Consider the following 16566-nt stretch of genomic DNA (forward strand, 5'->3'; position numbering starts at 1 on the left):
AACAGCCAATCAGAGCAGAGCTCATTATTATTCATGACCCTGCCAAATAAGCCAATAACAGACCGTTTCATTCTAGGGAGAAATCCTAGGGTTGTAAATGGACATGTAAAATCGTTTCTGGAGATTTTTTGCCCTTACCTAAGCCACATACCTTCTGTGTAGATATCAGAGAACAATTTAAAATACTGTATCAATGCATTCTATGGCACCTTTAATTTCCATTTTATTGCATGAAATAAGTATTTGATCACCTACCAAGCAGCAAGAATTCTGGCTCTCACAGACCTGTTAGTTTGTCTTTAAGAAGCCCTCCTATCCTCCACTCATTACCTGTATTAATTGCACCTGTTTGAACTCGTTACCTGTATAAAAGACACCTTTTCACACACTCAATCAATCAGACTCCAACCTCTCCACTATGGGCAAGACCAAAGAGCTGTCTAAGGACACTAGGGACAAAATTGTAGACCTGCACAAGGCTGGGATGGGCTACAGGACAATAGGCAAACAGCTTGGTGAGAAGGCAACAACTGTTGGCGCAATTAGAAAATGGAAGAAATTCAAGATGACTGTCAATCTACCTCGGACTGTGGCTCCATGCAAGATCTCGCCTCATGGAGTATCAACTATCCTGATAAAGGTGAGGGATCAGCCTAGAACTACACGGGAGGACCTGGTCAATGACCTGAAGAGAGCTGGGACCACAGTCTCAACGGTTACCATTAGTAACACACTATACCATCATGGATTAAAATCCTGCAGTGCGCACAAGGTCCTCCTGCTCAAGCCAGCACATGTCCAGACCCGTCTGAAGTTTGCCAAAGACCATCTGGATGATCCAGAGGAGGCATGGGAGAAGGTCATGTGGTCAGATGAGACCAAAATAGAACTTTTTGGTATAAACTCCACTCGCCGTGTTTGGAGGAAGAAGGATGAGTACAATCCCAAGAACACCATCCCAACCGTGAAGCATGGGGGTGGAAACATCATGCTTTGGGGGTGCTTTTTTGGAAAGGGGACAGGACGACTGCACCGTATTGAGGGGAGGATGGATGGGGCCATGTATCGCGAGATTTTGGGCAACAACCTCCTTCCCTCAGTAAGAGCATTTAAGATGGGTCATGGCTGGGTCTTCCAGCATGACAATGACCACAAACACACAGCAAGGGCAACTAAGGAGTGGCTCCGTAAGAAGCATTTCAAGGTCCTGGAGTGGCCTAGCCAGTCTCCAGACCTGAACCCAATAGAAAATCTATGGAGGGAGCTGAAACTCTTTGTTGCCCAGCTATAGCCCCATAACCTGAAAGATCTGGAGAAGACCTGTATGGAGGAGTGGGCCAAAATCCCTGCTGCAGTGTGTGCAAACATGGTCAAGAACTCCAGGAAACGTCTGACCTCTGTAATTGTAAACAAAGATTTCTGTACCAAATATTAAGTTCTATTTTTCTATTGTATCAAATACTTATTTCATGCAATAAAATGGAAATTAATTTATTCAAAAATCATACAATGTGATTTTCTGGATTTTTTTTTAATATTCTGTCTCTCACAGTTGAGGTGTACCTACGATGAAAATTACAGATCTCGCCATTCTTTGTAAGCGGGAAAACTTGAAAAATTAGCAGTGTATAAAATACTTATTTGCCCCACTGTTTGAAATAAACATAGTAAAAAATATATTTTTTTATTTATTTAGTCATTTAGCAGACGCTTTTATCCAAAGTGACTTACAAATGAGGACAACAGAAGCAATCAATTGTAGTATTAAAACAACTAAAAATAGATCTAAAAGCTAAAACTTTATAAATACTACCTATTCACATTTTAAAAATAAAGTTAAATAAAAATGACAAATGCATACAACAAAATTTCAAAACTTAACATTAAAATGAAAAACAAAAAATTAAGCTAAAAACAAATCAAAATACTAAAGAACAAAAGGTTCTTTACATCTATTTATAAATTCAATATATATATTTCATTTCCATTTAGTTGAAGTGTTAAAATAACTCAAATTAACTAAAACTTAAGAAAAGACCTATACAGACATAATAAATTCCGACATAATTTAACTAAAATTAAAATAAATAACAAATACAAATCACGACAGTAGTTTCAGCTCTGTGTTTTTTACATCGCCAACCTGAGCGAGCAGTGTAAGGCACGCCTACCAGCGAACGGTCCCAAGGAGAATTTCGCAGCTTGTGTGGAGTGGGTGCTGGAGAATAATGGACTGTTCCCTTCCAGGAACTTCGAGCTGCGTCGAAACGCATATGGGAACGCCTTCAGCGTGACCAGGCTCTGAATATGATGTGTAATCAGTCAAACAAGGGCGAGGCGTCACGGGCGGGGTGACGTCACGACCAGGAAGCATATAAGCACCGAGGAGGTTGATGTGACGAGCGTTGACGAGGTTTCGCCGCCTCTTTCGCCCCAGTTTAAGAGAGATGAGCTTTGTAAGCTGCAGTGTTTGGACAAGCATAAAATGAATAAAGCCGGTCCCGCTTCTGCCGTAAAAAAAAGAGAAAAAAAGGCAGAGCGGCGGCTGCGCTCGCGGGGCTTGCAGAGAGAAAAAAATGAGAAAAAGGCTGATCTGGCTGGCGAGAGTCAGACGGGCATGTCCTTATCTCCTCCCGCGCCTGATCTGGCGCCCCGTCTCTCGGTTCGGAAGCGGTCTCTTCCCCCCGAGACGAGGGCTCAACGCTTCGTCTCTCTTCCTCCGAGGAGGTTGATGTGACGAGCGTTGACGAGGTTTCGCCGCCTCTCTCGCGCCAGTGTGAGGAACTACTTCTATACAGGAGCCTTCCGTTTTCCGTGAAATCTTTTCGTCCCGGCCATTCGTTCCCGCGGGAACTGAATGAGCGCGGGTATGCGGCGATGCAGCCTTTGAAGGCTCCTGCTCTGCTTACAACATCTTTGGTGGGCAGAGGGAATGCGCACTCTCTAAACTCAGGTGGCTGCTGGGCGGGCGCAGCCTCCTCCGCATACCAGCTCCTCGCGCAAAAGGTCCTGACGGGCGAGCCCCAGGACCGCGGAGGGCGACCCCTACTGGGGTGAAGCGGCTTGCACCGCGGCACACGGTGACCGTCTCCCCTCGGTGCCCTCCGGGGATTTGTCTGTCAACCCTGCAGTTCCAGGGCACAGCAGGTCCCAGCGAGTGTTACTCTCAGGTTCTTCCGCCTGTGATTTCAGCGGGCCTGAGAAACTCGCCTCAGCCGCCAGATTACGCGTCTCATTCCGGTGCGCCGCATCGAGACAGCGGTCTGGCGCTTCTCTGAACCCAGAGGTCAGTCTCGAGAGACTGATTCCCTTAGAAGATCATTGGGCAGCGAGCTGCCGAATGGGTCTCTTTGGGTCCTGCCTTGCAGGGTCTGGTTCGTTCAGAGGTCCTGACGGGTGAGCCCCAGGACTACGGAGGACGACCCCTACTGGGGTGGAGCGGCTTACACCGCGGCACACGGTGACCGTCTCCCCTGGGTGTCCTCCGGGGATTTGTCTGTCAACCCTGCAGTTCCAGGGCACAGCAGGTCCCAGCGAGTATTACTCTCAGGTTCTTCCGCCTGTGATTTCAGCGGACCTGAGAAACTCGCCTCGGCCGCCAGATTACGCGTCTCCTGCCGGTGCGCCGCAGCGAGGCAGCGGTCTGGCCGCTTCTCTAACACCAGAGGTCAGTCTCGAGAGACTGATTCCCTTAGTAGATCGTTTGGCAGCCTGGCAGCGACTGCCGAACGTGTCTCTTTGGGTCCTGTGGACGGTAGAGGCTGGCTATTCCATACACTTCGATGGGCCACCTCCGCTGTTGAACGGGGTCTGTGTGACTACGGTCCGCCCCGAGCAGGCTCTGGTCTTGGAACAGGAAGTCGATACTTTGCTGAGGAAGGAAGCCATCGAGTTGGTTCCTCCTCACGAAGTCCACGCCGGCTGCTACAGCCTGTACTTCATTGTTCCAAAGAACGATGGGGGGCTGAGGCCCATACTGGATTTGAGTCTTCTGAACCGCTCAGCCAGAAAGCTGAAGTTCAAGATGCTCACTGTCAGGCAGATCGTGTCTCAAATCAGGTCCGAGGACTGATTTGTCACGACAGACCTCAAAGATGTCTATTTCCATGTACCCATCCTTCCCTCTCACAGGGAGTTCCTGAGGTTCGCTTTCGGGGGCAAAGCGTATCAGTATCGGGTTCTTCCCCTCGGTCTAGCACGCTCACCCCGCACTTTCACCAAGTGTGTGGATGCGGCACTGGTCCCGTTGCGACTGCAGGGCATCCGCATACTCAATTATATCGACGATTGGTCGATCCTCGCTCAATTAGAGCGGGCGGCGATTCGGCATCGAGGTGTCGTTCTCGCCCACATGAAAGATTCGGGGGGTTAAGACTAAACGCCAAGGAAAGTGTGCTTTCTCCAGCTCAGAGAACCACTTATCCAGGTGTAGTGTGGGATTCGACCACGATGCAGGCTCGTTTGACCCCTGCTCGGATCGAGTCGATCCTCACGGCAGTCGAGAGAGTGTGAGAAGGCCAGCCATTCACTGTCAAGCAGTTTCAGAGACTGCTTGGGCTCATGGCAGCTGTGTCCAGCGTGATTCCTTCTGGCCTGCTGTACATGAGGCCCCTACAGTGGTGGCTCAAGACCAAGGGGGTCTCCCTGTGGGGAAACTCGCTCCGCGCTGTCAAAGTGTCACGCCGTTGTCCGGGCCTTAGACATGTGGAGGAATCCTTGGTTCTTGTCCCGGGGGCCCGGTGCTGGGAGCTCCTTGTCGCCGTGTCTCGCTAGCGACGGACGCTTCCCTCACCGGTTGGGGTGCGGTCATGAGTGGCCACCCTGCCCGCGGTCTGTGGAGTGGTCGCCACCTGACGTGGCATATCAACCAGCTAGAGATCCTAGCTGTGTTCCGTGCGCTCAAGCACTTCCTCCCAGACCTAAGAGATCACCACGTGCTGGTGCGCACCGACAGCACGGCAGTGGTCTCTTACAGCAACCACCAAGGAGGTCTGCGGTCGCGCCCCTTGTATAAGCTGGCACACCAGATCCTTGTGTGGTCCCAGGGCAAGCTCCTATCACTGAGAGCTGTGCACATTCCTGGGCATCTTTATGTGGGAGCAGGCGTCCTGTCGAGACAGGGGCCGAGGCCCGGGGTATGGATGCTTCACCCCGAGGGGTGAAGCAGATGTGGAAGGTTTTGGCCATGCACAGGTTGACCTCTTCGCCACTCGAGAGTCAGCGCAATGTCCCCTCTGGTTCCTCCAGCTCCTCCGGGACTGGAGGCTATGGTACAGACGTGGCCGAGGCTCCGTCTGTACGCCTTCCCCCCGATCGCTCTGCTCCCGGGAGTTTTGGCGAGAGTGCGCCGGGACGAGGTCAGTCTACCGTTGGTAGCGCCGTTCTGGCCGGGCCGAGTATGGTTCTCGGACCTGATATCTCTCCTCGACGGCACTCCGTGGGAAGTGCCCGTCAGGAGGGACCTCCTCTCACAGGCCGGGGGCACCGAGGTGCACCCTCACCCGGAGTTATGGAAGCTGTGGGTGTGGCCCCTGAGGGGGCACAACTCATAGCTTCCGGTCTGTCAACCGAGGTTGTCAAGACCATCCTCCAATCCAGAGCTCCCTCAACGAGGAAACTGTACGCCTTGAAGTGGAGGCTCTTCACTTCTTGGTGCGGGGACCGCCATGCTCGACCCAGTCAACTGCCCCGTTGGTGCAGTACTGGAGTTCCTGCAGGCCCGTTTCTCCGCAGGGGTAACCCATTCCACTGTTAAGGTCTACGTGGCAGCTATTTCGTCATACCACGCCCTTATTGGTGGCCAGTCAGTGGGTAGACACCCCCTAGTTACACGTTTCCTCCGCGGTGCGCTGAGGCTGAGGCCTCCGGTTCGATCTCGCGTCCCTACGTGGGATCTGGCTGTGGTTCTGGAGGCTCTGTGCAATGCACCTTTCGAGCCCATTCAGGAGATAACTGAGAGACTCCTCACTATCAAGACCGTCTTCCTATTGGCTATCACCTCTCTGAGGAGGGTGGGTGACCTTCAGGCCCTGACAACGGCCTCTATTCACTTTGCGCCCGGTTCGGCGAAGGTATTCCTCTACCCCCGCGTGGGGTATGTTCCGAAGGTCCCGTCGGTCGTTCCACAGCCGGTCGTACTGCAGGCCTTCTGTCCTCCTCCCTTCGGGGAGCCAGACCAGGAGAAGCACAACTGTATGTGTCCAGTGCGAGCACTGGACGCATACATCCACAGGTCCTCCCTGTGGAGAAAGTCGGACCAGCTGCCCGTGTGCTATGGTCCGCCTAGGAGGGGTCTTCCTGCTACGAAGCCCTCTCTTAGTAGGTGGATTGTGGGTGCCATGGCTTTTGCATACGAGGCCTCTGAGCCCCCCCACGCCGGTGGGAGTCAGAGCGCACTCAACCCGAGGTGTGGCGGGTGTTCCATGCGCACTCAACACCTTCTGGGCAGGTGTTCCATGCAGGACATCTGCAACGCAGCTGGGTGGTCCACGCCCCTGACTTTCGTTAGGTTCTATGACCTCGACATCCGAGCCACTCCAGGCTCCTCTGTCCTTTCGTCCTGACACCAGGCAGGGACTTGTCAGTCTGGCGGCGTTGGTATCTCGTTCCCATATGCGTTTCGACGCAGCTCGAAGTTCCTGGAAGGGAATGTCTCAGGTTACGTATGTAACCATGGTTCCCTGAAGGGAACGAGACGCTGCGTCGCGTTGCCACACTTCCGGCATCCCTGCCAGCGCTTGCTTCATGACTTGAAGCTGAAGCCAGCTCCGCCGCACGTGCTTATATGCTTCCTGGTCGTAACGTCACCCCGCCCGTGACGCCTCGCCCTTGTTTGACTGATTACATATCATATTCAGAGCCTGGTCACGCTGAAGGCGTTCCCATATGCGTTTCGACGCAGCGTCTCGTTCCCTTCAGGGAACCATGGTTACATACGTAACCTGAGACGTTTTTCTCCGTCGGCCCTGCTGAGGACAGCTCCAGCCCCACTCCCGATCCAAAGCCCAGTCAGCCCTCACCATCTCGCTGCACGGAGTGTTTGCCAGAGCCCACTGCAGAGCCCGAGCCGGCCGCGAGTATAGAGCCGTCACCGCTTAAAGTGACAGAGCCACTCATCGCCCCGGAAACTGAACTCAACGCGACTGACCAGGTGTGTGAGCCAGCAACATCGTGCATCGTGGGAGTCTTAGTGGAGATCGAGGGAATGGATGAATTCCCAGCCCATACTTTCACCACTGAGGGTGAGCTGCAACTGGTTTCTGGGAACCATTTTGAGGAACTTTTGGACATCTTCGAAAGGGATCTTATTGACTGGTTTGGGGAGGTATTACCCAGCCCTGAATCTCCTGTGTCTCCGCTGGTTCCGTCCAGCCCTGAATCTCCTGTGTCTTCGCTGGTTCCGTCCTGTACCCCTTCCTCAGCCAGCTCCTCGAAGAATGTCTTGAAGGTCCCTCCCAATCTCCCTCTCCCTGCTCCTCTGTACCTGCCAGCCAGTCCATCAGTTCCCCCTCAGCTGCCTCAGCACGCCATGTCCGGTGGGTCAGTTGTGCTTCGGGACTCCCTGCGACCAGCTACCTCGGGGTTGGAGGATCCCCAGTCTTCGCCTCCAGCCTGCGAGACCCAGACTCCACCTCGGCCCTCCGATCCATCGGCTCCACCTTGGCTCTTGGCTCCCTCGTCTCCACCGTGGCCCCTCATTCCACCAGCTCCGCCGGGCTCCCTCGTCCCTCCGGCTCCGCCTTGGTCAGTCGTCCCCCTGACTACTCCACAGAACTCCACTCCTCCAGCTTCGCTTCATCCCTCCGTTCCTCTGGCTCCGTCGGGTTCCTCCCTCCCTCCACCTTCATCCTTGGTCACTCCGGCTCCACCGCGTCATTCGGGATCCCCGCCTCCGCCTCACTCACCTGAGCCGCCAGCTCCACCTTGGCCCTCCGGTCCCTCGGTGTCACCCTGGCTCTGCGGCTGCTCAGCTCCATCCTGGGCTCCTACTCCACCGGTGTCATCTCCGTCAGTCAGCCCCCTGGTGTCAGTGGTCCCATCCCCACCATGGCTCCCCCCGCCGTCGACGCCGCCGTGGGCTGCCATCCTGGCTGGCCTCTGGACTGCCATCTGGCTCCTCCTGCTCCGGGCTCCTCCCTGGCTCCTCCCACCCTCCACTCCCCCTTGGACTCATGTTTTGGACCATTTTGGTTTGTTTCTTTCTCTTGTCCATTGCCCGGCTCCCTCCTACTCCATGCCCGCCTCCTGAACCCCCACCCTCCCTCCTCTGTTGGACTTTTGTCGGTGCGAGGACGCACCGTTCCGGGAGGGGGCGTAATGTTACATGTTCTGTTTTAGTTGTGTTTTGCCATGTCTTCTGTTGACCCAGTTTTCCTGATTAGTTCATTAGCTTCACACCTGTTTCTGTTCTTCCTTGATTACGTTCAGCCTTTAAAGCCTGTGTTCTCCCCAGTTTAGTTGGTCTGCTATTGTATGTGTTACACCATTCCTTGTCGTCTTGAGTAAAGCTTATTGTTTTTGGATATCCCTGCCTGCTGTGTCTTGCCTACCTTCCTGGGGTACAAGTGTGTGTGTGTGTGTATATATATATATATTAGGGCCGGGACTCGATTAAAAAAAATAATCTAATTAATTAGAGGCTTTGTAATTAATTAATCGAAATTAATCGCATTTTAATCGCATATAAATATTTGACCTGAGAACAGTGAGAAGTAAGTTTTTTCATATGGATTTTTAAATTTCCCATCCACAGGGCCAACCAAAGCGGTCTCATCAGCTTCTTTGTCCATGTTCACTGTGGTTTGTTTTTGTCTGAACGCTAGTTGGTGCTCCAGTATAATCGGTCAGCCGAAACTCATCCAGTGAGAAACGTTCCGCGGTGCAAAAAGTAGTGCGATTAAAATGCGTAAAAAAATTTTAACACCTTATTTTTATGTAATTAATTAATCTAAATTAACGCGTTAAAGTCCCGGCCCTAATGTATATATATATATATATATATATATATATATATATATATATATATATATATATATATATATATATATATATATATATATATAATTAAGTTTAAATCAAAATGTTAACTAATAGTATCTCAATAGCCAGGTTTCCTTTACAGATTTGTGCAAAACGTTTGCGATTATTTTATAAATGTCGTTAAAAAACTGTTCTGAAATGACGGTGTTTCCATTAACCAATGTTATGCGACTAATACGTAATTTATTTCCTCTTGCAATTAGTCATACCAATGGATGTTGATATTGCAGCCATTGCACTAGCCATTAATTTTAATCTAAGAAGACGTAGGCATGTATTTTTTAGCAAAGCAGCATGGAGAGACGCTTCTGAAATGTGCCGTGGAGCAGATGGTATAAACATGAGCATTGACTAGATCAGCTCTGGTGACTGTCAAAGCCGTAATGCGCCGCAGACGTGTGCAGTGTAAATAAGGGGTTATCCAAGCTTTAATGACAAGGAAACCCCCCTTATACAAGCATTGTGTAGTCAAAGCTTGTATAAGCGCCCACATATGAATGTTTTTTAAGTTATAGTACATTAAAGAATGATCATGTGATCACGTACAACAGGTGACCTGTAAATGCGAAAAAGCCATTGCAGTTTTGGGAAATATACCTTTTTCCGAATTGCCAGAAAAACTACCTCATGCAAGCGGGAAAAACTTTTTTGCACGAGTTTTTGTGAAATTGTGTTTCCATTGGGCGTATTTTCAATTCGCAATTTCAGTTTGTGTATTTTGAAGGGTAATGGAAACGCGGCTATAGATACTAATATAACACTAACCAAACTAATATGGTTTTCTGATCTCAGCTGTTTTAAACTGGTCTTAGCTGGCTTAGGATGGTCTCCCAGCCGACCAAGCTGGTGTTTAGCTGGGCAGCCAGCGGCTCTTCCAGCTGAAAAACATCTGAAGCTCCTCTAAAACCATCCAACAGACCAGCAAACGAGCATAGACTGGTTTATGTGGGGGGGGGGGGTTCAGCAGTGCCACTAAATGTGAGGCTGTAATTGTTTAAACTTTGTGTAAATGTGCTTATATTTCCTTGCCGAATGTGTTTAATCTAGTAGTTGGAGTGTGTTCTCTCACATGTCTTTGAGTGTATGAGACTTTTTCACCTTCATCCTGGTGCTTATTATCAAAGTGCGAGAGACTGAAGTGGGTTATGACCTGAGACAAAAAGGAAATTAAAACACTGAGGTACATATGAAGAGAGATGAAAGGGAGAACATGGAGAAAGATGATTAATTTCCATTTCTTTCACTCTCACGTGCTCTTTATTCGACTGGCTTTATTCTGTTTCAAAAGGCGGGAAGCAAAAGAGAGAGACTGAACGAAGCCTCTCCGCCTCTTATAAACACTCAGCGCTGCAAGCTGTTTCCACGACAACATGTCTCACACATGTGGAGTGATGGAGGTGAAGGGAGGGAGAGATGAAGAAGGGGAAATGGAGGGGTGAAGGAAACAGCGAGTTCTCTTCTGTGCTTGTTTGCGTGCGCGTCTCTCTGAGATGTGTGTTTGTATAGTGTCCTCACTCTGTTTGTCTCAGTGTCAATCCACACATGACATTTAGTTTCTCAAATTTTCATCAGAACTCTCTCCGTCTGTAAACACCCAGGGCTGCTCTCATTTCTTTCCAACCACAACAGTCTCCATGCATTGTTTCTTTATAAACACCTGTATGAATGTAAATGGGTCTTGTGTTAATTTTCCAAACAAAGACAGCTCAGGCATTTTTCTTAAATTTGCTTTAATATTAATATTGTTTTATTTAATTGAAAGTGCCACAGGCTATAAGGAATGTGTGTGTGTGTGTGTGTGTGTATACTTTTACATACACACACACACACACACACACATAATTATATGTTCAGGATTTATCAATATATATTTTCATTTACAATTATATTTTCAGAATTATAACTACTATTATTCATTATTTACATTTATATAAACAATTTACATTCATCATATATTCAGACTTACAACTACATATTATAAGTCACATTTATATATTCAGAATTATAACTACATATTCATGATTTACATTTATACATTCAGACTTATAACTATATATTCAGATCTATATATTCATAATTTAATAAGTATGTGGGTTTTTATTTTACATTCCAAATTTGCACCTAACATACCTGTGTATACTAAATTGTCTATTTTGTATATTGTGTTTGTGTTATTTTGCACATTGCCCATTTTGTATATTTGTACATTATTTTTTTATTATTATCTGTGTCCTGTCCTGTTGCTGTCATTCTGTCACACTGTGGAGCTTCTGTCACCAAAACAAATTCCTTGTATGTGCAAACATACCTGGCAATAAAGCGAATTCTGATTCTGATTCTGAATTTACACTTATATATTCAGATTTTTAAATATATGTTCTGATTTACTTACATATATTCAGACTTATAACTAAATGAATGTTTTGAATTACATTTATATATTCAGATTTGTATCTATATATTCAGGCTAACAACTATATATTCTGAATTATGTTTATATATTCAGATTTATAAATATATATTCTGAATTGCTTCTATATATGAAGATTTATAACTACAGTATATATTCAGATTTACTTCTATTTGATTGTTTATATTCTTTGATATAATTTTTTCCTCTTTGCTTCATAAACACACACATACATATCAGATTTTCATATAAGTTTTGAAAATAGATAAAGAGAACCGAATCAAACAAATGAGAGAAAAATATTTTCTTTTCATTTATTTATTGAGAAAAATGATCCAGTGTTACATATCTGTGTGTTGCAAAAGTATGTGAATCTTTGCTTTCAGTATCTGGTGTGACCCCCTTTTGCTGCCGTAACTGAAGGCAAAGTTTCTTGTAAATGCTGATCAGTCCTGCACAATAACATGTTGGAGTTTTAGCCCATTCCTTAGTGCAGAGCCACTTAAACTGTGTGATGTTGGTGGGTTTCCTCCTATGAACTGCTTGCTTAGGTCCTTCCACAGCATCTTAATTAGATTAAGGTCTGGACTTTGATTCCTTTGATTCAGTCATTCCAAAACATTAACTTTTGTTCTTCTTTAACCATTCTTTGGCAGAATGACTTGTGTGCTTGGGGTTGTTGTCTTGCTGCATGACCCACGGTCTCTTGAGACTCTGTTCGTAAACAGATGTCCTGACGTTTTGCTTTAGAATTTGCTGGTATAATTCAGAATTCATTGTTCCATCAATAAGATGCAGCAAAACAGGCCCAAGCCATGATACTACCACCACCGTGTTTCAAAGATGGGATAAGGTTCTTAAGCTGGAATGCAGTGTGTTCTTTTCTCCAAACATAATAGCTTCTCATTTAAACCAGTAAGTTCTATTTTGGTTTCATCCATTAAACCTTTCTCCAATAGTCCTCTGGCTTGTCCACATGATCTTCAGCAAGCAGTTTTCTTTCTTCTTGCAACTCTGCCATGCTCACCATGGTTGCTCAGTGTTCTCCTGATGGTGGGCTCATGAACATTAACATTAGCCAATGTGAGAAAGGCCTTTAGTTGCTTAGAAGTTACCCTGGGAACTTTCGCAACCCTGCAGACTATTACATACTATGGTCTTGAATTTCCTCCATTTGTACACAATCTGTCTGACTGTGGATTTGTGGAGTCTTTTAAACTTTTTAGAGATGGTTTTGTAACCTTCTCTAGCCTGGTAAGCAACATCAACTCTTTTTCCGAGGTCCACAGTAATCTCCTTCGTTCGTGTCATGATTCACTTCCACAAACATGATCAGACTTTGATAGATCCCTGTTCTTTGAATAAAACAGGTCACGTACTGACATTTGATAGTCATTGCACTGACGGAAAACACCTCTGCACAGATGGACTCTAATTTTACCTTTAAATTAACTGCTAATCCAAGAGATTCACATTCTCTTGCCACTCACAGATATGCAATATTGGATAATTTCCTTATATTTTTGTCTCATTTGTTTGATTTGGTTCTATTTGTCTATTTTCAGGACTTGTGTGAAAATCTGATTTTGTTTTGGGTCATATTTATGCAGAAATAGAAAATTCTAAAGGGTTCACAAACTTTCAAGCAGCACTGTATATATATATATATATATATATATATATATATATATATATATATATATATATATATAGTCAAGAGCCGGGGCCTGTTTCATAAAACAAGTTTACCAAATAAGCCAGGCTTATTTCAGTTAGTCTGACTTATTTTGAACCAAATCAACAGACAATAAGTCAGACTAACTGAAATAAGCCTGGCTTATTTGGTAAACCTTTTTTATGAAACAGGCCCCTGGTAAATAATTAAAACCGATGAGATTCAAACATTCAACAGCTCCGTAGTATAAATTATATATAAATATTTATATTAAGTTATTTCATCCAGTTTTAACAACTTAAATGAACTGAAACTTAAAAATGATATAGACCTTTAAAAAAATTTATAAAAATAAACACATAACAGAATTAGTAAAAATTTTAAATATTAAAATAAAATCTAATTCAAACTATTAACAAACACTACATTAGTATCTCAATGATACTAAAATAACACTGACATAATTCAAAGTAAGATGTTTTTTATCTAAACTGGTTTAAAGTATCTTAGCTGATGTAGGATGATCTGTCAAATCATATATGCTGTGCATGTGCGCGTGTGTGTGTGTGTGTGTGTCTGTGTGTACATGCACGTTATTAAATAGAAGCGACACAGACTATTATTGTTGGTGGAAAATAATGTATTTCAAAAACGTTTCCCCTGATAAATAACATCTCCAGTTGTGACTGTTATGTGGTTATTGTGCTAATATTTTACAGTTTCTTTCCTCTTATTATGCCTCATTAAACCTTAAAAAAATGATACAGTTTAATTTGTTAGTACATGACCAAGAAACACACAGTAAATTTAGACGTACACCTTTGGCCTCCATCTTGATGTTTTCCTGATCATTTTATACGAGTCCTCTCTCGTAATTTGACAGAGTGATGGGCATCTTGATTGATGCCATTTATCTTTCATTTCCTGCTGTATTGATTTTGCCATGGTGTGTCGCTCTATGTCATTTCCTTTTTATGAATCATGATTCATAAAGCTACAGGTAGCCATTATTGGTAATCATTACACACTTAGGTTGTCAAGGGAACTGAGTCCATTTGAATGGATACCTGGGGGAAGGAGGGGGGTCAGGTAGATGGAAAAATCCTGACGGAGAGAGGGAAGCGTGAAGGGGTTGGGATATATTAAGCTTTTGTGTCACAGGCAGGTAAATCCACACATAACGCTTCCACAAACACAGTGGTGGTCATTCTGCAGGGCCTGTAAACACACTGCAGCAGTCTAAAAACGCCACAGTGCTCTGATTCACATTCATCAAAGATTGCTGTCCACATAAAAGAGAACAGACTAAAACCTGTGGCTGTGTAAATGTTATATGAACAAATGTTCTTAAGGATAACAGTTTAGTTCTTTCATCATTACCTTCATTTGTGTTTCACAACTGATGTTCTGTCTTCTGTCAAACAAAAGAGTTTTTAGCAATATTGCCGCAGATCTCTTTTAATGTAAAAGAGTCTTTGCTGTCTCCTTTGATCAGTTTTCCTTGCTGAATAAAAGTTTTAATTTATTTATTTCAGGAAAAAAAAAAAAACCTTTAGACTGTAGTTTATACTTTATAATAACCTTTTTTTTTTTTTCCTTAGAAGCTAATGTGAAATTGTATTTTACATGCTTAGACTATTAGGATGCTACATTATACCATTTACTTGTGTCATTGTCTGTGAAAATGTAACCTTATGTTGTGGATATAGCTGATTAACTATTTTTTTTGTCCTGTTTGGAGGTTAAAAATCCCTCAGATGTTTTTGTAATGGAAAAAACTTTTCATTTTTAGATGGAATAGTCATTTTAAGTTGATATAATATCTGTGTGATGTTATTGGAATCTGTAAACATTTTTGTAATCTTAATGCAACATAGTTTGAGCATTCTTTAAAAATGTGATCGTTTTAGCTCATAGTGATGTTCCCAGAATTTTCTGAGCACGGCTTTTAAAGAGCATCCTTTAAACACATCGCAATAATGTTTTCAATAATGTTATGCTAACCTTTAGATAATATTGTACTCGCGTTTAGAAAGCGTTTGTTTAATGCTTGTGTGGTGTGTGCGATGCCTCGCTGTGCGTTTTGTGAACATTTGGGCCTTCACGTTGAGATTGCTTGCGGCATGAGCGTGAGTTTGCGTGGCGGTGTTGTGATGGAGAGATGGCTCCGCAGTGCCATCTGTCTGAGGGAGAGGCCTGCCTCTGATGGGTCCCCTGAGAAATGAGCTGCTTTTAATGAAGTGGCATTATTAGCAAAGAGGGACGGATAGCTCTCTTCTGGGAGACACACGGCTAATGCTGCAACATACATGGAGCGAGAGAGACAGAGAGAATAGAACGGAGGATGAGAGAATGATGGAAAGACTAGAGCTGATATGATAGAGAGACTTTGGGAGAGAATGAACGAGAGTGAGAAATTTAGAGGGCAGCGCTTTCAAGGGAGATGCGATTTGTTTGAGAGACACTGAGCTAGAGCGTGTGTGTGTGTGTGTGTCTCATTTAGAATGGAGTGGTCTGAATTAGGCCAGTGTCCATTAATAATGAATATCCAAAATAGCACCATCACAAATCAAACTCCCCGGACACACTGCAATTTAGGAGCAGTACTGCCCACAGCTACATGCTGTACAGCACAGATACACACACACAGACACACACACAAACATCAATGTACTGAAATGTGTTCGCTCTGATGCAATATATGAATGCTTGAACACACAACTCACTCCAGCACATTACACACACACATTTACGACTGGATGGAGATTATGACAAACAGGCAGTATAATGCACTCTACCAAATCTACCACAAATGCCACTGATTGCTAATCAGTACTTTGGCATTGCACACACATGCTTACACTTGTTTTTCTACCATGGTGTTTTTCTGTATTTTTTCCCTATTGACTTTTATCATTTTTATACAGAGCTGATGATATTTTTCATCCACTGTTTCTAATTCTAACATTCACAGAAATGTTTTACATTTTTATATTTTCATTAAATTACATATTTTAATTACAAACAATATTTTCATTTGTTATATTATTTATTATGCTTTACCTATTTTAGATTGTAAAACTTTAATTATTATATGTTTTTTAGATCTTCATTATAGATTTTCCTTATATTTTTCCTGATATTTAGTCAATTTTATATATTATATTATATGTTTTTAAAGCCATTTTCTTTGTGAACAGTTGGCTGCTCACTACAATATACTGTAAGCAATTTTTCAGGTTTTAATCAGATTTTAATGTAGTGAAAAACTTGACCCACACATGCACAAATTTGCTAAATCCAGTATGTCGTGACACATCGGCTCATTTGTGGTCAGATAATGAAGATACTTTGTTTGGACCAGAGATAATTACTGTCTCAGTCACGATAATAAAGATGCATGAATAGCAATAGATCTTGCAGTTGGAGTGTTTACACAGCA

This window comes from Barbus barbus (genome assembly GCF_936440315.1).
Source record: "Barbus barbus genome assembly, chromosome: 1".
NCBI classification, from domain to species: Eukaryota; Metazoa; Chordata; class Actinopteri; order Cypriniformes; family Cyprinidae; genus Barbus; species Barbus barbus.